The sequence below is a fragment of the Rhyacophila brunnea genome, unplaced genomic scaffold (genome assembly GCF_057557595.1).
Source record: "Rhyacophila brunnea isolate RB1 unplaced genomic scaffold, BYU_Rbru_1.0 scaffold_17, whole genome shotgun sequence".
In the NCBI taxonomy this organism is placed as follows: domain Eukaryota; kingdom Metazoa; phylum Arthropoda; class Insecta; order Trichoptera; family Rhyacophilidae; genus Rhyacophila; species Rhyacophila brunnea.
This window is the reverse complement of record NW_028232827.1, coordinates 7,455,120-7,475,878: the sequence shown is the minus strand read 5'-3', so window position 1 is coordinate 7,475,878 and position 20,759 is coordinate 7,455,120.

Sequence of the window (20,759 nt, the reverse complement as noted above, 5' to 3'; positions counted from 1 at the left end):
TATAATATATTTTCTCAGAAGTGTTTTCAAAAATATGTATTTACATACTGTCACCTCCAAAAGGAGGGAAGGGGGAGGGAGGCGTAGGATGCCCTGGACCTCCCGTGATGAAGTCAGAGCTCGAAATGAAACGGAGCGCACCGGAGCGTTGTTCTGGTTCATAAAATCCCAAAACTATCGCTCCGTTTCGTGGAACAATTTATTTGACCGTGTCACCCAGATAGATAACACAAAATCGAATTCACTCATTTTCAAAGAATATATATAAAATTAAATAATTATATCATTATTTTTGTAAAATTATTAAGCGTTCCGGTTCGTAAAATTTTCAAGGAAGGTCACGGTTATCGTCTGCTGGCTTCTTCTTTCGGGGACATGCTTGTTGATTGACAACGCGGAATTACGGGCGAAAACAGGGCGTTTTATTGGATGAAACAGATTTACAGTTACAGTACAGCACATAAAGCATAGGTATTTAAAAAATAAATAATTCGCGGAGGTGCGTCGGTTCCGAGCGACCGACGCGAGAGACAGAAACCGAATGAATATCAACCTTTTTGGGGAGCAGGTCAACTCCAGGCAAGAATAAAATAATACCTACAAATTCTGTCACTGAAAAAATGACAAAAAGACGGCCTTCACACCCTATGTACCTGGCTTGTAGGTACCTTAGGTCTCATATTTCTGAGAATTTCTGCTCACAGAAACAGACAACCAGACCTTTTCTAGGTACATGGTTTTGAAAGGGGCTGTGTATTTTTTTGCTAGGTAGGTACATATTTTGAAATATCTGAACTAGGTACAAAATGAACACAGACATATTCTTATAAATAAAATCAAATGCAATGACTTTAATATAAGTAGGTAAGTGCTTTTATGGATGTTATTTTTTTAATAAAGCTTTAGTTTGTGATTTTAATTCTAGGCACGGATAGGTATAATGGCAAGGCTTCTACAATTAATTTAGGTATAAAAAAATGCAGGATTTTATTTATATTAAATAAAATGATTCTATTAAATTTTGTAGAACTTGCAAAAGGGTGACTAAACATTTTCATACATCGAAGCTTACGGGCTAGAAATTTCTGTCTCGCAGTCGATCTGATCATGTCTGCATGAATCCTCCCAATGATGATTCAGGTTTCATAGCCTTGGATCCTCGGAGGATGCCATGCTTTAGGCGGTAACAATACCTAATATGTTTATTATATACAATGAGAATCTTAATTTAATACTAATATATATCAAAATAAATATTATTTGAGAACGACGTTGTCATTATTATCAGATATTTGACCAACACATTTTTTTTTTGTTTTTCCTTTGTATTACGGTAATTTTTTTCAAGCGTTTTATTTAGTTTTATTGAGCTCAGCATGGTTGTGAGTCAGTAAATACATTTTTTGTCTTGGCTTGGTTTATCTGCGTTTAATGGATCAATGGTTTTTATATGAAAAAATGCGGTCAATTTAACCGACACAACAACAGAATCCAAAATAACAAGTGGCGGTATTTGGACTGTTTTATTTTTTTCAATCAGATGTTCATTAATTTTGAAAACGTGTATTGTTTATGTAACAATAATAATACTTTATAAACAACTGCCATCGTTCGGAGTATTATGAGGTTGATCCAAATGCTAAAATAATGCCTTCAAGAGCTTCAAGATTCTATTTTGTATCATCATCTATGACCTCGGTACCCTAAATCAATCACTCATTTCCTCACACGGAAAATTATAACATTGTTATCGTATAATAACATTAATATCATTTCTAAATATTTTTCCGTTCTTTTCCGATATTTAATAGATAAGTCTACAGATGTGATCCAACTCCAAGAGGGAGATCACCATGTGTCACTTAGCAACATCTGTGTATTGATTGGATGGTGGTGATAGTGTGAATCTTGTGATTGCTGGTATACTAGCGTTTTTAAAAATGCCATACTGCATACGCGTGAGCCCCGAAACGTAACGCCACTTTTTCATGTATGTATTCTACCTATACATAATATCTAAATGTATGCATAGTTTCAACATTTGTCACCCGGTCAGTCCAAGGAATTTTGAGGATGCGCCTATACAGCCACATCTCGAAAGCTTCAAGTCTCCGTGACATCTTGGTTTAGCGTTCATACTTCCATACCATAGAAAAGAATTGAGAGAACATAACAACGTACCATACGCAGTCTCATACCTAAGTTAAGATCAAAAAATACGTCCTCTCCGCGGCGTAGCTGCTCGCGACTAATCACCCAGTGTGGCAGCACTCAATACATAACTATTTGTTTTCATACATCGCTACCGTTCGCCTGACCAGAGAGACTGCGAGACCAGACCGAGCGCAAGAACGTGATTTTACTGATCGCCCGACTTTATTACTTGCGCAACTACTGGGCGACCAGGTGTGGCATGCTCCATATAACTGCATGCATCGGTCTGGTCTCGGCGACTGGTCTCGAGACCAGAGTCGCCCGGTGTGACTCTGGTTCTCACGACTCTCGTTCGTGCGCTCCGTCTGGTCTCCCGGTCTCTCTGGTCTCTCTGGTCTCTCTGGTCGGGCGACCGGTAGCGATGTATGAAAACATATAACTATGTATTGAGCGCTGCCACACTAGGCGACCAGTCGCCGGCAGCCACGCCACGGATAGAACGTATTTTTGCATACTTGCGTGTAGGTACATTCATTATTAGTATTATTATTGGCTGCCTCTCTGGTCGCCGGCAAGTCGCCCGAGTAAATCGCCCGAAGAGACCAGTTGCGCGACTGGTCTCGAGACCAGAGTCGCCCGGTGTGGTTCGACACTTAGAGTTCGAGAAGTTTAGGATGCCTAACAGTATCGAATACTTTCTCGTACAGGGCTCGAAATGGGACGGAACGCACCGGAGCGCCGTTCCGGCTCGTGAAATTTGTAAAATTATCGCTCCGCTAGATAGGCCATTGAATAGAAAATCTGACACACTTATTTTTATAAAATACACATACGATTTGATGACTATGTAAATATCTTCAGAAAATTTGTCGAGCGCTCCGGTTTGTAAACTTTTCCATTTCGAGCGCTGTTCTCGTAATCGATGAAACACATATAAACATCAACATTAACATCTAGGCATCTTTGTACTAGAACATTCAAGCAGAAAAGTGCTTCGCGAGTGCTCAAACCACTTCTGAAGCCAAATTATGTGTCATCCATGTCTCTTCGCATTTTCGAAAAATCCTATTATGGATGATTTTTAATAACACTTTTAACATGTGGCTCATCAAACTTATTGTTCTAAACTCGCTGCACTCCTTTGCATTCGCTTTTTTTGGTAGAGTGATGAATGTCGATTTCAACCAATCATCGGGAATTATGCCCGTTTCATAAATTTTATTAAACAAATCAATGAGAATTTCTAATTGATCTTCTTCTAATAATCTTATCATTTCGTCGTAAATATTATCAGGGCCGACAGCTTTACCATTTTTAGAATTTCGTATTGCGTTTATTATTTCTGCCCTATTTATGCATGGGGCTGTTTCACGTTCATTAAAAGTATAGCCAATAGGTCCCCTATCATCATCAAACAGATTTTCAATATATGTCTTCCAACGAATCAGCTTCTTTTCTATATCTAATATAATATTCGCCCATCTTCGTCTTTCAAGATAGTTGATGAGGTTCCTCTCGTAATTCTCAATGTTTCCTTTATCTTCTTGTGCATATTTAAGGAATCGTATTTTCGTTGGAGATTTTCAATTTATTTGCATTGGTCGGACATCCATTCTTCTTTAGCTGAATGAATGAATTTGTTTTTTTATGGTATAATGAATTCTCCTATATTGAGTTTCATTTTTATTTTTCCATTTTCTTCTTTCATCCATTAAACACAGAATCTCATCTGTCATCCATTTTTGCCTCTTATCTGTTCTTTTATATTTAATTGATTATTAGATATGGAGGAGAACACATCTTTTATCCTGTCCCACTTGTCAGATGTATCAGAGGATGTAATGACTGAAATTTTTATTTGTTTCTTTCTCTACCGAGAAAAGTTGAAAGCCGGTCAAATTTACACGCTACACGCCGGCGTGTGGGCCTACTGCGTCTGCGCAGTAGAGCGCAGTACCAACCTCCCGGTAAAAAAACGAACTACGTTCCGTCAAAATTGTCGCTGGCTTGTGGCTTCTCAGCGAATGGAAAGTTTTGTGTGTAATCATCAAATCACAGTAGCTGAATCGCCCGCTTTTAAATTCGCCAATAAACAGCTCGTAAAGAAGCTCAATGTAATTGAGGATTTACTAATTAATTGGTAATCGGCTTTTATATTTTAAGTCGTGAATTCGTGTTGTAAACGTCTTGAATTTGTAATTTGTAAAGTTAACCATATGTTCAGTGTAACTATAAATTAGTAATTTTTTGACAATTATCTACTAATGGCTTGGATTAAAAACGTTTTAAAAATTAACCAGCACCAATTGCAAATTGTATTATTAGTTCAATGAAATTAAATAAGTAGGTACGACTGACAAATTTTAGTGTGCACTATTTATATCGAACCTTAACAGGCTACCTCCACCCCTCACCACTGGTGTAATATATATTATCGTGAAACGTAGAAGAATGAATTCAATTGCTATATAAATATTATTAGTCAGAGAAAAACGAAACAAAAACAAATTAATTGAATTGTGTATTTACATTTCGGGGATACGTATTGGACAACAGCTGCGTAAAATGGGTTGCATTTTTATCATGAAAATAAAAAAACAACCCCTCCAACAAAATCCAAACAATAAAATTTACCCCTCTTTTTATCGCGTCATAATTTTGTTATGATAAACTCAACAAACAAGTCTGGAAATGTTTTCGAAGCGGAAAATTTTCCAGATAATGCTGTGTAACAGTTGAAGTGAATTTTCGCAAATACTTACCGGTTATTCGGTCTTTTGAAATACCGGCTAGAAATGTTTTATGATAATATTAAAATTTAACATTCTAGAATAAATACAGGAGTAAAATTTTGAATATTGATCCAAGTATGCTTAATTTAATAACAATTTGCACAGGTCTTGAGAAATTTAACAAGTGCTTACAGAAATAACACTGTTTGAATTTTATTGTGACCTGGAGTATTTGGTGTTCAGCAACCGCGGTACTGCCTAAGTGAATATTATCTAAACTCTTAAATTTATCCATCCATCTGGATAGAGTACTTCTCCGATCTTCGATCTGATATATTATTACAAGTTTTCTTGATTGTCATCATCTTGTCTCGAATGTCAAGCTAGCTGATGAAGGACTCATTTATCCGTTTGGCCATCGGGACTCTCGATATAATTTGGGAAGACAAGAAAATCATAAATGGTGTCGCCTTTTGCAGTGGACTGTATAATTTTGAAGGTGATGTGGATTCCGAATCTAGGGGTGGAGGCAATTTAATAGGATGCCAGTCACTGACCTTTTATGATGTTGATGATGGCTCCGTGGTCTGGTTGCACTGTCACTCGCGCGGAATTGTTTGTTTGGGTTATAGGTGAGGTTAATGAATGGTGATGATAGGTTGTATGAATGATGAGAGCCGGTATCACGGCTTGTCAGGTATTCAGAAGTATCGTTTGTATGTCGGTCACACTATATCAAGTTGACCTGGCCATGGCCCACGAACAACTTCTGAATCAGTCTGTATAACGCAATGCGGCAACACGCACACGTTTGTTCGCTTGAGCTGACTACACGCAACGGCTGTCTTGAAGTCACTAAATGTTTTTCGCAATTACGGTATTCTTATGTCCCATAATTGGTCATTGTCTGGTCTTGTGACAATGATACTGGGATTTGAGTGAGGTGGGAAATATGAATTACGGCCACCACAATTTGACGCAAACAATAAATTTAATTAAAAAAAATATATCTAAATAAGTATTGTCGAACAAGAACTTCTTATTTACATTTTAAATCTGTGAACTAACAATCCCATCCAGTGCAGCTAATCGCACTTCCGTTTTCAAATGAGGAACGCCCCTAAATTTATCATTTCATTTTACGTTCTCGTTGGTGTAAGGATCTAATTTTAAGCTTTTTATAATAAAAATATTTCTAAAATGATCAAGAGTGATGTTAGGATTATTATTAGTAAACTTTTGGTTTATAGCAAAGAAGAAACAGAGTCGTATCTAAAAGGAGAGCCGATACATTATATTCATATATATAACACGCCACTAGCACGCGTTGCTGCCATGACAGATACGTCACTGAGAATCTTCTATATGCGGCTACTAGGTACTTCTTACTATCGCCGATTTCTTGTTGTTGGACTGTAAATCAACAATTTCGTATAATTGGTTAAATATTACATTATAAAAAGAGTAGACATTTCTAATACTCGAGTGGTTTTCTACGACTATTATTCGTTTGTTTTAGTATAAATATGTAATTATAAAAAGTAATAATTTTTGGGGTTGACGTGTAATGAGAATGCTCGCAGATATAAACTGTCATAGAGTGCAGTAGTATTTTCATAAGCGACTTTCCATTGTGTCTTTTCAAAGTGAATTTTGATAAATTAGTACCTACCTAGGGTTGTTCAATCGTGAATCTATTCATGATGATTTACCAGACTATACTGATCAAAAAAGTCAAAAAGTGAGCGCAGTATCACAGTTCGGTTTAATCACTTAACCCTGTCGTAAGTTCCATATAAGCAAAAAAACACCCATTATAATACTGGCACGAAATGGGCGTCTGAATAGTATCTACAAAAGTGACGTCCCATTATGCCTTAAGGTGACGCATCAGTGAAACGCCAAATAATTTTCAACTGTATGCGCGACGAAATTTTGGACTCGCTGTCATTCACTGAGAGAATGTTGACCCAGGAATACGTCACTTTGCTGCGTGATGGCGACGGGTCAATTAATTCTAAAATCGTGTAAAGATGACTAAAAACGTTAACCATTTACTTTAAAAAGAAAACGTGTCAATGAATATATTATTATTGTTACTAATAGAACATGGTGTGTAAAATTCCCACCTCCGCTCCCGTTATGTATATGCAGCCACGTCATACGCGGCCGGCTAACATAACCCTTACGTGTGCCAGATCAAAGAATTTAAGCCCTCATTTTGTCCCGAGCAGAGCCGCACGGGACTGGTGATGCAACCTTGCACCGAAGTGCGAATGCATGATGTTAATTTATATGGCAACTATCAGAGTGACTTTAGTTTGAAGAGTCGCAAGGGGAGTCGAGAGTGTCCCGCCCCCCGTACGCTCTGGCGAATTTAGTAAAGGCCGCAAAATTGGCCTCGGTTGCCACCATGTCCGCGTGTCCTATTGGGCCCGAATGGGGTCGGACCCGGGCAAACAACTCCGCTCGTTCGGGGCCCATAAGTGGACAGTCCCACAGGACGTGCTCTGCGTCCTGCTGGTCGTGTCCACATGAGCAACCCGACCCATGTCCTGCCAAACCAAACCCCTGCAGTTTGGCCGCAAAGTTTCCATGGCCAGTCATGAATTGACTAGTCCAGTGGGTAGGCACCAGTCTCCTCGTCATGTGTCTCACCGAGACATCTGGAAAGTATAGAAAAGTCTGGCGGCCCTTAGAGGAGGCCACCCATCTCGCCTGCCATGCCGCATATGCGGTCTTGTAGACCAGCTCAGATACAGTTTTTCTGTAGCTCACGCCCTCCACTCTCGATGGCGGTGTCAGAGGGACACCGGCGAGAGTTGTATTGATCCACCTCATAAGGAGAGTGATCGATCCTCTAATTTGAACGTGCAAGTCGAGGGGAAAGACCCCCGCAAGGACCGCCAGGGCATCCGAAGATGTGGTTCTATAGGCCTTAGTAAGGCCAATCAGAGCAGCCCTCTGTCCGCTAAGCAGAGCCCTCTTCACAATTGTCAGCGAGGCTTTGGTGTGCCACACGCTGGAGGCATAGCCAGCGATGCCCATGAATATAGCCTCGTAGGCGATTCTCAGGGCCCGAGGCTTTAGGCCCCAATTGTTGCCCGCCAGGCGAGCAACCTTCTGATAGGCTGAGTTGGCCTTAGCCACAATTACTTTAGCATGCTTCAAAAAGGTCTGCTTCTCGTCCAGAACGACCCCCAAGTAGGTCACCTCTCGAGAAAACCTTATAGCAGAGTCGCCGAAGCGCACTGCGGGTGATCGCTTATTTATGTTTATCCTTGAGCTGCCCTTTAGGAGGATAGCTTCCGTTTTGCCAGGTGCAAATGCAAGCTTATTAAGCTTACCCCAGTTAAGGATTCTCGATAATGCGTCCTTAGCTACGCGCTCGAGTGTCGGACGGCTCGACGAGCCAACTAGTAAAAGAAGGTCATCAGCGTACGCGACGAGCGCGCAGCCCGGTGGCAGAGGTAACGTCAAAACATCGTCAAAAAGTATATTCCATAGCAAGGGGCCAAGCACGGAACCCTGCGGATACCCCATGGTGGTCTCCCTGTAAATCAATTCAGTGCTAGAGTCGTATATAACTTCCCTTTTATTAAAATAGCTTTGCACTAGGGCAAAGAGGTCCCCCGGGATCTGTCGGAGCCGAAGCTTAGATAGAATTAATGGCCACCATGCGGTGTCGAAGGCACCGGCTATGTCCAAAAAGAAGCCTGCCACAATAACTCCTTCTGAGTCCTCAACAAATTTCTGTGCAAATCTGATAGCGTCCTCAGTAGACTTGCCGGGTCTAAAGCCAAATTGCCTCTCCGAGATAGGGTAGATTCTCTCAAGGTGGTCCTCCAGTCTTCTGCTGATTAACCGCTCCAATATCTTACCCAGCACTGGCAGAAGAGTGATTGGACGGTACGCTTTTGGGTCATGCGGTGGTCGTGTGCTCATCTTAGGTATAATCCTAAGGAGACCCTTCTTCCAACAGTCCGGGAAGATGCCCCTGCTCATGCAGTCAGCATACAGCCCGACTATCTCATGAGGTGCTCGAAGCCACGCCCTTCTGGCAATCACATTGCTAATCCCATCAGGTCCGGGGGCTTTGCCCGCCCTGAGGCCATCAAAAATTAATCCCACCTCCGACTGGGTAAGCTCAGGAGAATGGTGAGTTTCCAACGGCAAGATTGCAGATAGTCTTAGTTGACAGGTTCTGTCATCTTCATGTGCCGTAGGTATGTCCTGTGGAATTAGAGCTTCCAGCAGTATGGATGCAGACTCTGCGCTGTCCATCGCAAAGGTGCCATCGGGGCGCCGCATAGCCGCCATGACTTTACCAGGCCTTGAGCCCAGCTTTATCACGCGGAAAGGCGGTCCCCACGGATCATAGCCCCCCATTTCAGAGACAAAATCCCGCCAGTGCTTTTTCTTGGCTTTATTTAACTCTTTTTTGAATTTTGCCCTTGCGGATTTATAAGCAATCTCCGTAGGTTCGTCATTTCTGGGTAAGTCGCTCTGAGATCTTCTAGCTCTTTGCAATTTTCTTTGGGCAAGTCTCATGGTCCTTCTCAAAGCCGTCAATTTTGGTATCCACCATGGCGCAAGGTTGGGTGGCCTCAGAGAGGTTCTACCCAGCGTGGACTCCGCAGTTTGAGTAATGAACGCAGTCAAGTCATTGGCTCTTTGGTGGAGATCGTCAGCCGACATGGCAGAGGCCAGTCCACCAATTTTGACGTCAAAAGCATCCCAATTGACACCGCTCGTCCGAAAGCGCCTGGGAAGTAGTAGGCTCTCGGTTTGGCTCAATGGGGCCGCATCTCCCGCAACTCTGAACGAAAATGTGATCGGACGGTGATCGCTAGCCACCGCGTCCGTGTGGACCTGCCAGTCCACGGCGCGTCTGGCAACGCCACTGGATGTCAGAGTGACATCAATATGTGACTCACCATTTCTGGTGGAGAAAGTGGCCGGCCCGTTAGGGTCATTTAGCACCGTCAAATCAAAGGCGGCCAAGAGCTCCTCGAGTGGCTCAGGTTTGTCCTTGTTACGTCTGGGCCCAGAGGGGGCCCAGAGCAAGGACTGGACGTTAACGTCCGCCCCAACAATTATCTGCTTGCCTCTGCAAGCATATAAGATTTTCTCCAGTTGTTTTGTGCAATACAGGGTAGAAGAACTGTACTGAAAATACGCAGATATAACTACAATGGAGAGCCCCCTGTTATTAGCAATCTCCGCCACCGCGAAGAGCTCATTGGATAGATGCGAGAGATGCAACACAGTCAGTGCGGTGTCAATTACAAATATGCAAGCTAGAGATTTCGGGGTAGCTTGTATGATACGGCCACCGCTTAGGCCCCGATTGGGACCAAAGGCGTATGGCTCTTGTATCATAATTATGTCCGTATTCTGATCCCGAGCAACCTCAAGCAGCTCGGCAGATGTGGCTCGACCTCTGCCCACGTTTATCTGAGCGAAGGAGATCATTGCGGACAGTAATCAGTGCGGCTTCTTTCCTCCTCAATAGCGTGTAGGCGCGCGGGACTGTCGGGATCGGTGGCCAAGTGGCCGTTCGGCTTCTTGTAGCGCGTGCACGCAGGGCACTTGCCCGGTTCGTCAGCGGTGGGGCAGTCTGCTCTGTCATGCCCTTCTTTAGTGCAGTGGCCGCACGTTGTAACCTTAGCGTTGCAACCCTTAGCCATGTGTCCGTATAAGTGGCACTTTGCACACTTGACAACTCCGCAAAAGTCACGCACAGGGAACGAATTCCACCCCATGAAAAGTCTGCCATCATTAAGCAGCGCCTCTCGAGCCTTTCCAGGGATCGACATTATCATATGACAACGTTCGGTCTTCGGTCCCGCCTTGTGGCTCAGTTTAGTTCCAGCGTAACCCTCAGATGCAAGGCCAGACGCCTCCTGGGTATTGTTTATGATTGCCTCCTTGAGCTGCTCTTCTGTCGTCTCAATGGGTACATTAAAAATTATGACGCGGGGAAGCTTTCTCCCCGCGACTTGGGCCTTTAAGCCGGCCTCAGTCAGCCCAGGGGCAGCCATGAGCCGCTTAGCCTCGTCGTCACTTTTGGGATGCACGATGATCCCGCCTCCCCGGATCTTGCGTACCCCGGTGATGTGCACTCCCAAAGTTTCAGGCACAATAGTTTTCATGACCGCTTCCTTTGTGGCAGTCGATTCTTGGCCCTCCTTAGTCGGATAAAACATCACCCCCGGCCTGGCGACAGTTTTCGGAGGAACTGGTGGCCATTCGGAGACTCTAGTTGGTTGAGCCTCTCTACGGGTTACGTCACTCCAAAGAGCCCTGGGAGGAGCATTAGAAGGAGCCTGGATGATGGCTCTCGTTAAGGAGGCACGATCCTTCACAATTGCCTTGTGTGCCTCCAGCTCTATCGCCATGGCCCACGTTTCAGTGATTGCCATCTCAAGCTCCTCGGCAACTGCGTTCACGGTTGCTCTGGCAATACGACTGTCCTTCTCGAGGGTGGCAAGCGCCCTTTTGATGGCAATCGTCGCCCTGGACGCACTCTCCTGAGACTCAGAGAGAATACTCAAAGCCACGGGACTGATCTCCTCGCAAGATGCTGAGGTTGAACCAGCCCTTGACTTAACGCCCTTGCCCTTTGAAGTGGTGGAAGTGCTCTGCTTGTCTTTCTCTTTTTCTTTCTCAGGCCTTTTATCCTTGACCTTGGGGGCCTGCTTTGGGTCACCAATACTCTCAGCCACGTCCGACTTCCGCTTCCTAGTGGACATTCCTTCCACTTGCATGGGGTCCCCTTTGTGGTTGACCATGGCACTAGGTAACACTCGTCACACGTCACTCACTCAACTACAATTTATTTATCGCACAATAAATATTATTGTTACAATAATTACGTAACTATTATTAAACGAATTAAAAGTCACAATTCCCGGGAAAGTCCAAAGGGAAAACACACAAAAGTTTCACAAATCGTATTCCAAGGGCAGGCGAAGGTATTAGTATAGAAACGGGATCAAAAACTTGTGAATAGCAGGGTCGAAATTGAAGATAACGAAAGCGAAATAATAGCGATGCAAAAACACGTCCGCACGGCTCGACAGTTCAGTCGCAACTCCTACTAATAGAACAATAAACAGAACATAAAATGGACGTATGTTGGATTTATATGACAATTAATATTTCGTTTGACAGGCGTCATTTTCACCCGCCACCCGCAATCCGCGCATCGCCTAGCGACGATCTTTTTAGACCGTGCCTCAACTAATGCATGGCCTTAAGCGTAAAGTGTTCAACCAATGTGTGCTACAAACGCTCACGAATACGTGTGAAACATGGACGCTAAATGTAAGAAAAATCCAAAAAATACGAATAGGTGGCATGGAAAGGTGTATGTATGTTGGGCATAACGCGAAAGTTCACAAAATATACCAATCAATAAGAAAGCAGACAAGAGTACGCGATGTGATAGAGGTAGCTAAGTAGATAAATTGGCAATGGGGTGGACAATATGATACGGCGAGCAGTGTTGCCAACTGTCGTTGACAAAAACATGCCAGACGGGCAGTGACGTCCCATGGGGTAGGCAGATTGAGTGTTGCTAGGTGGCGGCAGTTACTCGGCAAACCGAGGATAATTATTTGGTATATATAGAAATTAATAGCTACCTACTTAAGCTTAGTAATAACGGAAATATCTTTCCATTAAAAGTTCAGCTTACTGGTTAGAAACAAAATGTATTAATTAATATATAAGGTTTAACAGGACTGTATTTTTTGTCGGGTTCGCGATGTCTAGTTTACTTCCGTTGCTCTTCGACGTCCTTGATGACCAGAAACGACACGTTCGCGGATGATGAAAAATACTGTTTAAAAAAATGTTGCGCTATTTTGTCTAGAGACGTCAATGCAGACAGAGTACGAAAACAAGCTATTTGGCAAAAAAAAACGCTAGATTTTCTAAAAATAAAATTGGGAGTAAATTTACTTATTCTACCAAGAACGAAGTCAATACCTTTCCTTCATTTCGATAATCATTTCACATACCTAAACACACATTAAATTATATGATACCATTCCAATGCTCATATTGTTTCAACGTATTAAATTATGTTGTTGTATTTCTCACGCTACTAAAACATGTATCTACCGACCAACCTGTGTTAAGTATGTAACCGATAGTCATAAATTTGAGACGCATGAAAATAAATAAACTAAATATCTAGCGTATTTTCAGCACATTTAAAGCTATTGGAGAGGTCAAAAAATGATAGTAAAAACGCCACAAGCTATTTGCGTTTTTTGCAAGATAGATGCCTATAAAAATGCTAATCTGGCAAAACTGTCAGCGAGTGGACAACCGCTGCATAGAAACAGTCACACAGTGGTACCCAAACGGCACAAAACGCCCACAGGGACGCACCAAAACCCATTGGATAGACTAACTTATAATATTTAGTATATTATGTGCGTGGCAGCGAAGAACTAGGGACCGAGAAGAGTGGAGACATTTCAACAACAACTAGTTTCCCTTGAAGACAATATTATTTTTTTAAAAATTGAACTTTATCTAATAATATTTGTGGTAGGCCATATCGTAAAACATTCCCAAAGTTAACTTAATTTTGACAAAAATGTGAGTTGAGGCTATTCATTTTAAGAGGGCAGTATGGTCCAAGTTCTTTGCAATATACCCTTTTTTACTATACCCATTATTATAATACACATGTTACATCTCTGAAAATAGTCATGTAGGACCCTCTAAAAAATAAAATAAATAAAAATAAAAATAACGGTTAAAAACGTGAAACGATTCCACATCGGGATACCGCCCTAGTTACATATTTTTACATTTTTTCAAACTTTCTTTTGCACAGAAGTTTGTAATCGTGGTCCGTGGAGTCCAAGTATAATTAAAATTCAGAAATCTCATTCTGGCAAATATGCGCTTCAGGGTATAGCATTTAATTAAGAAAATTTTCCAGCCAAAGTGAAACATTGCCACTGCGATTAATAGTATACTAAATAATTTAATCGGAAATTTTGTGCTTTCATTAATTGCATTACCGGAATCCTGGTCATTAAGAAGTACCCACCTATTTGAAATTCTGCGCAATGGCTCAAGCTTCAATGACTCTGGTAACACTGAGAAGGGAATTAGGTAAATAATTATGATTAAACTGTCAATCATTCATTATTTATGGTGGAAATGCGTTGTTTTATTAAATTTAATTTAATAAAACGCAATTTTTTATACTAAGTACTTTTTCCACTTTTATTAATCCTTACAGCGCGAACGCCACAGCAGTTGTGTCCTGATTAGTGGGCTATTATATATAATTAGCATATTATTTAAATGTGAGAAAATCCCGAACATTATATAGGATACAATAACGGAGATGACACAAAATTCAATTGATCATTTAACAATTTAGAATTAGGCAAAAATTTATACTTATTAATCTTGATCATATAATATCGTCTCTGTTCTGGCAGAACACACTAACTGGAGAATACTAGTTTTGAGTATTTTGACTTTGAAGTAAAGTTGTTAAAATGTTTGAAATGGTCTATCATGTGAGTTTATTAAGTAATCGTAAAAAGGATGACTTTAAAATAAAGACTGTTTATTTATTAAGAAGGTTTCCAGACGGTAAAGTTTGAAATAAGGAACGTTTTGGTATAACTAACTCAATATGTCATTTTGTCGAATTGGTGTCTTCTGCCAGAACAGTGACGATATATTATTATCATGGATATTTTATTATGTAATCTTCGATTCATTATGTCTTGTTGTGTATATAGTCCTGTCATGGTAACCAGTCCGTCTACCTCTTATGGTAATCTTATTATGGTAACCAGTCAGTCTACCTCTTTTATTATTATAATGAGTGCCCGGAAGTGTGGTGACTGATGTCAATGAAAATGAAGAAGAAACATACTGATATTTTTCCATACAAATGATTATAATGACGTTATTAAATTGCGAATCTTGTTTGACCGGGCTTGTAATTTAGGGCAACAGATTCTATGTGATCATAGAGCTACATCGTATACCAGTCCTTTAAAACCTTTTTATTTAAAAAGCTACCATAACCGTGCCAAAGTTATTAAGGCTATACCTCAGCTGAGGCATGGTCTAAAAAGATCATGACTAGGCGATGCGTGGATTGCGGTTCGCGGGTGTAAATGACGCGAGCCAAACGAAATATAATTTGTCATAAAAATTCAACATGCGTCCTTTTTATGTTATGTTTATATATTCGTAATAATAATTGTATATTCATTGACTTGTTTTCTTTTTCAAGTACATGCAGAACGTTTTTTAGTCATCTTTACACGATTTAAAAATATATTCATCCGACTCCATTACAAAAGAAATTGACGTGCGAACAGGTCGACTATCTCTCTCCGAATGGCAACGCGGTCAAAATTTCGTTCCACATAGTGCTGAAAATTATTTTCCGTTTCACTTATGTACATGAAAGTAAAAAAAAAATGAATGTGTGTGTCGAGCACACGCGACAGAAATAAAACGATTACACGTATTACAACTACGTTACGTTACACAGACAGTAACGGTCTGCGACTAGCCAAAACGAATGGCTGACCACGTCGAGCTTGTCCATATTGCGGAGTACTGTAGGAAATCACATCCTCTGGGAATGTCCGAGAATGTGCTCCGAAAGGGAAGAGATGCTCAAGTCGGTACAACCAGCTGCTGTCCTACCAGGTCAATTTTTATGGACGCGAAGCTTCACATTGTTTTTTATGTCCGTATTATTTTATCTTTTACTATTTATTATATTTATTAATTATTTCTTTTTGATAGTTCACTATGCTCTTCTCTCACATGAGGATTTTTTTAGAAAGTCTCAGTAAACTCAGTTAAACCAAACCACACTTAAGTGCGTGACGACCTTAGTCTTGGGTATTTATTCCTATGACATTAAACTGATGATGCTTCACAACAAACGTAGGGCCTCGTGATGCGCTCGATTTATATCGAGTGTAGTGCGAGACGGGTTGGTTTGGAGGGTCTATGTTTGTGTTGATCGCGTCGATCTCGTTCAGTTGCATTCGACAGCAGATGTTGAGACGAGTTTGTATGTGCTACCGGGCTAAGTGTCTCTTATCATTTTTTATACATTCGCTACTTCTTATGGCGCATTTGGTAGCGTGTTTAGGTTGGGTAAGGTTAGGTTAGGTTATAAAATTACATCGACACATTCGTCCTATTGCAGTTCAGACGAGTTTGTATGTGCTACCGGGCTAAGTGTCTCTAATCATTTTTTTTTATACATTCGCTACTTCTTATGGTGCATTTGGTAGCATCTTTAGGTTGGGTTAGGTCATGTATGAAACGAAAACGGTGATGTAAGCTCTGTTTTTATGTAAAGTTTAAGACGGTACTTCAGTGAAACGGCAAATAATAATTTTCAACTATAGGTGCGACAAAATTTTGGACTCACTGGCAATCGGAGAGCGAACGTCGAGCTGTGAACACGTCAATTTGTTACGTGATGGCAACGGGGGTATTAATTCTTAAATCGTGTGAAGATGACTAAAAAACGTTACCCATTTACTTGAAAAAGAAAACATGTCAAAGAATATATTATTATTATTACTAATAGAATAATAAACAGAACATTAAATGGACGCATGTTAGATTTATATGACAATTTATATTTCGTTCGGCACGCGTCATTTGCACAATCCGCGCATCGCCTAGCCACGATATTTTTAGACCATGCCTCAACTGAGGTATAGCCTTAATGATTAAGTTCAGTATCGTTGATCTGACTCTTGTATTTTTCTCTTTACCTATGCGTATAGGCATTATGGTTAATTTGACATATTCACGAAATTGATCCAAATGAAATAATAATTAACAATAAATAAACGTCACAATGGTATTTGTTTTCTATTGTAACTATTTAAATTTCAATAAAGTTCCGTTGCAATATCAATGGAATCAGGTACTCGCAAGCTACCCTTCATTATCACTGACATGCAGTGGTTGTATAATCTAATCTATATCTAGGTCAAAAGTGTTGGCCATGTAGTAAATTGTGTTAGCCAACGGTGGCCAATCCCTGTAATTATATTAGCTTATCACACACTTCATTGCTGGCGAATCGATGAAGCACTAAGGATGCTCAAATATAATTTTTCTTAAATGCCACTCAAAATATATGTGTAATAATATTTTCGATCTATACTATTTATTGTAGTGTATAAATTTAAACTTGAAAGTGTTCAAATTAGATTTATTATAGTGCGCACGAACTACACACTGCGAATAAATGCTACTTTGACCTGTTATTTTAAGTCCCGCATACTATCTCGCCAAACTAAAAGAACTTTTTACAAGACACTTGTAAAGCCGGTGTTCACCTACGCATCGGAAACCTGGACATATATGGACCGATCGGGGACGGCACCAATTGGAGGAGAAGATAAATTGCTGAGCTCTACGGGCTGTACGAACATTGCAGCGCAGTTCAATCAATTAAGATTGGGAGACTGCAATGGCTAGGTCATGTGCACCGTATGAATGACAATGAACCGGCAAAGAGAGTGATGTCCAGCAATTCAATAGGGCGTAGAAGAAGAGGCAGGCCAAAGTTTCGCTGGCTGGATGGAGCTGCCAGTGACTGCCGTATTCTAGGGGTACCGAATTGGAAAGCGGCCACACTGGATAGGGACAGGTGGAGGGAGCTGTTGGAGGAGGCCAGGACCCACACCGGGTTGTCGTGCCCCGAATTTTATTATTGTTAAGAATCCCTTCGTTTTGGGCCATACAGCCCATACATAGCGAGTGATGGCGTCCTTGATGCGTATAGACTTACCGACACTGGATAGTCTCAATTTATAGAGATTCTATTGTCATTCTAGTTAAGTTGGATAAATACGACCCCAAATGTTGCTGTAAACATTTTAGGTTAGATTGTATCACCTTGTCGGATGCCTTTTTTAATAAAAAAAAATGTGCGATGGCTTATGGAGACTGACAAATGCTTTTGTGTTATTGATTATATTATTGTAACGGCTGGGATTCCATTGATTTATGAGTGCATCGAGTGTTTAAAATTTATTTATGGTATAAAACCTTCTCATGGCATCTTACTAAGCTTCAAAGGTCTCGGTTTTTGAGCTTTGAGAAAAGATGTCTCCGCCGAATCTTAGGGGTACATTGGTACGACCGCGTTACAAACACTCGAGTTCGTGAACAGACTCAGCAGCCTTCAGTGATTGACGTAATCATTTAGAGACATTTTATGTGGTTGGGATATGTGTTCCGGATGCCGCCAAAGAGTGCGATACTTCGTACTCTTGTGGCACAGCCTCAAGAGCTCCGTCGTCGTGGCGGGACCTCCCTCACCCTGCAGCGGTGCTACAAAAGCGATCTACGCGCTGCAGGTTTGGAATGGCGGGAGGCACAAGAGTTGGCAATGGATCGAGGGCAGTTGCACGTACTTGTGCTTGCCCTATGCCCTAACGCTGGGTCGCGACAGGGTGAAAGAAGAAGAAGAATAAAACATTCTCATAGTCTAGAAAGTTCTTGTATAATGGCGGTAACGCTGTGATTTCTCAGTGGTACCAAAGAAGCAATCACGTCTGAAAGGTGGACTCAGGAGCTACTGGATAAACGAAATAGATAAATGGTACAAAATTATATGTCAATGCAATGTACCTACAGCATTGAGAGGAGAGCAATTCAAATTTTGTTTGACGATTATGATGAATGACTTGGTGCATGGCCCTAACATCCTGAGGCGGGCCCCCTGGCTAGGATCTTTGGCGGGCCCTCCTACCTATCTCTAAGGATAAAGGCAGTGTGACGCTCTACAGTAGCGTTTTACAAATGATGTACGCAGTAAAATTAATGTGTATATTTAGTGTTTTTTTTGTATATTATAATACTTACATCCATTTGAATTATTATGGAGTTGTCAAGTATCCATACACAATTAAACATTGTACAGAAATTGTGTAAGAATATTAATAAAGGAAAATAGCACCGCAGGCGACTTTTTTTTACTATTGGAGCACATTTGTGATATGTGTTTATCTCACTTTTTTGGTGAGCCCTGCCAGCCCCCCCCTTATGGGGCCATGACTTGCTGTATTAACCTCAATTAAATATTGTTATTATCTTTGGTGCGAGTAATTGATTTATCGGGTAATCCAGGAAGCTTTGAGACATATCGAATATATTTTTATTTGTTTTTATTTCGGCCTCAGTCGCAACAAAATATTATTTGAAGATGTCGCCGTTTGTTGACCGTAATCCGGCGAAACAAACATGTCCTGAGGCCAGGCAATAAAGAGCTCACCACACACGTCTATAGACCAGTCTCCCCTTTTCTTCTCGAAAGTACACATTCTCCTTTCTCCACAACAGTGGCGTTAAAGTCAGATCAAAATTTAGATTACACCAAACTTAGACTTCAATACCTACTTACAAAATGAAAATCATACCATCATTGAATCGTAGGTGAATCAGTGGGTATGTTGCTTAGACTATAGATACATCTAGACGCCACCCATTGCATTGCTAAATGAAGCTGCGTGTCGTGCGTTTGATTTGTGGGCGAGCGAACGTATTCGTATACAAATGTTTGAGACTATAGATCATTTCGCTAGTGATCGCCCAAACTTCTCGCACTAGACGCTCAGAATTAAAATATAATTTTCTGTTTTTTTTACGTTATATAGTATTTTTAAGCGGTCAAAATGCAACCATTAGGTAAAGATATCGATAATTTAAGTTATTTTAAAGAAACACTAGGTCACTTGATATTAAAATATTTATAATAATATACAAATAAATTATCACAAACATGTATCAACTTACCTATGAAACGTAATAATACCATCTTCTTGCTTATCAGTACGGCTACCACATTTTAATACAACACACAGAACCATCTTTTATACTTAATTAACTAAAAATATTTACCACTGACTTTATGTTTAACACAAAAATAGCAATTTTAGCAACACGCGCTCGCAGGTTATCGATGCTTAGAAGCAACAAACTAAGATTTAGTGGCGACACCATAGCAAATCATCTCACACATCTGTAAACCTTTTATCTTACTCTAGCGCGTGTTGCAGAGATTATAAGGCTGCCGAATACTTTCTCACTCGTACTTATGCATCGCTTTTGTTCAGGCCTTGGTATGTTGGTTAATTGGAAACCTATTAACAATATACGATGTGCTGATGAGTGATGACACAGTGCAGATTGCTGATAGCTTAAAGAGTTTGCATCAACTGGGAGAAAGGGTTAATAAGCTCAGTAATTCCTATCGTTTAAAAATGAACCTCAAGAAAATAAAACTATTATTAGTATCAATAATTATTACAAGACAAAAATTTTAAATTTTCTGTTGAATCATATAAACTTGACAATTTTATGTATTAATAATTTAGGACAAGTAAGGCAATTGTCAACAAATCATTTTTTGCTATTTTGCAAGAAACAAACAAACAAATATAGAATACTGAAATGTCATTTTGATTTCCATAGTAGGTAATGCACGTAGATATATAGTGACGACTCTTGGGGGTAGGCAGATTGGCGGTCACTTGGGTGCGTCAGTTACTCGAAGGCGGCAAATCGAGGAGAATCATTTGGCATATATAGAAATACCTACCTAAACTGGGTACTTAACACTTTAAAAAAATTAGCTCACTGGTTGGAAACAAAATGTATTAATTGACATAAAAGGTTAAACAGGACTGTAATTTTTTGTCGGGTTTGCGATGTCTAGTTTACTTCCATTGTCATAAGATGTCCTTGGTGACCAGAAACGACACGAGCACGAATGATAAAAAATATTGTATAAAAAATGGGGCGGCATTATGGCGCTGCCCAAGGGCG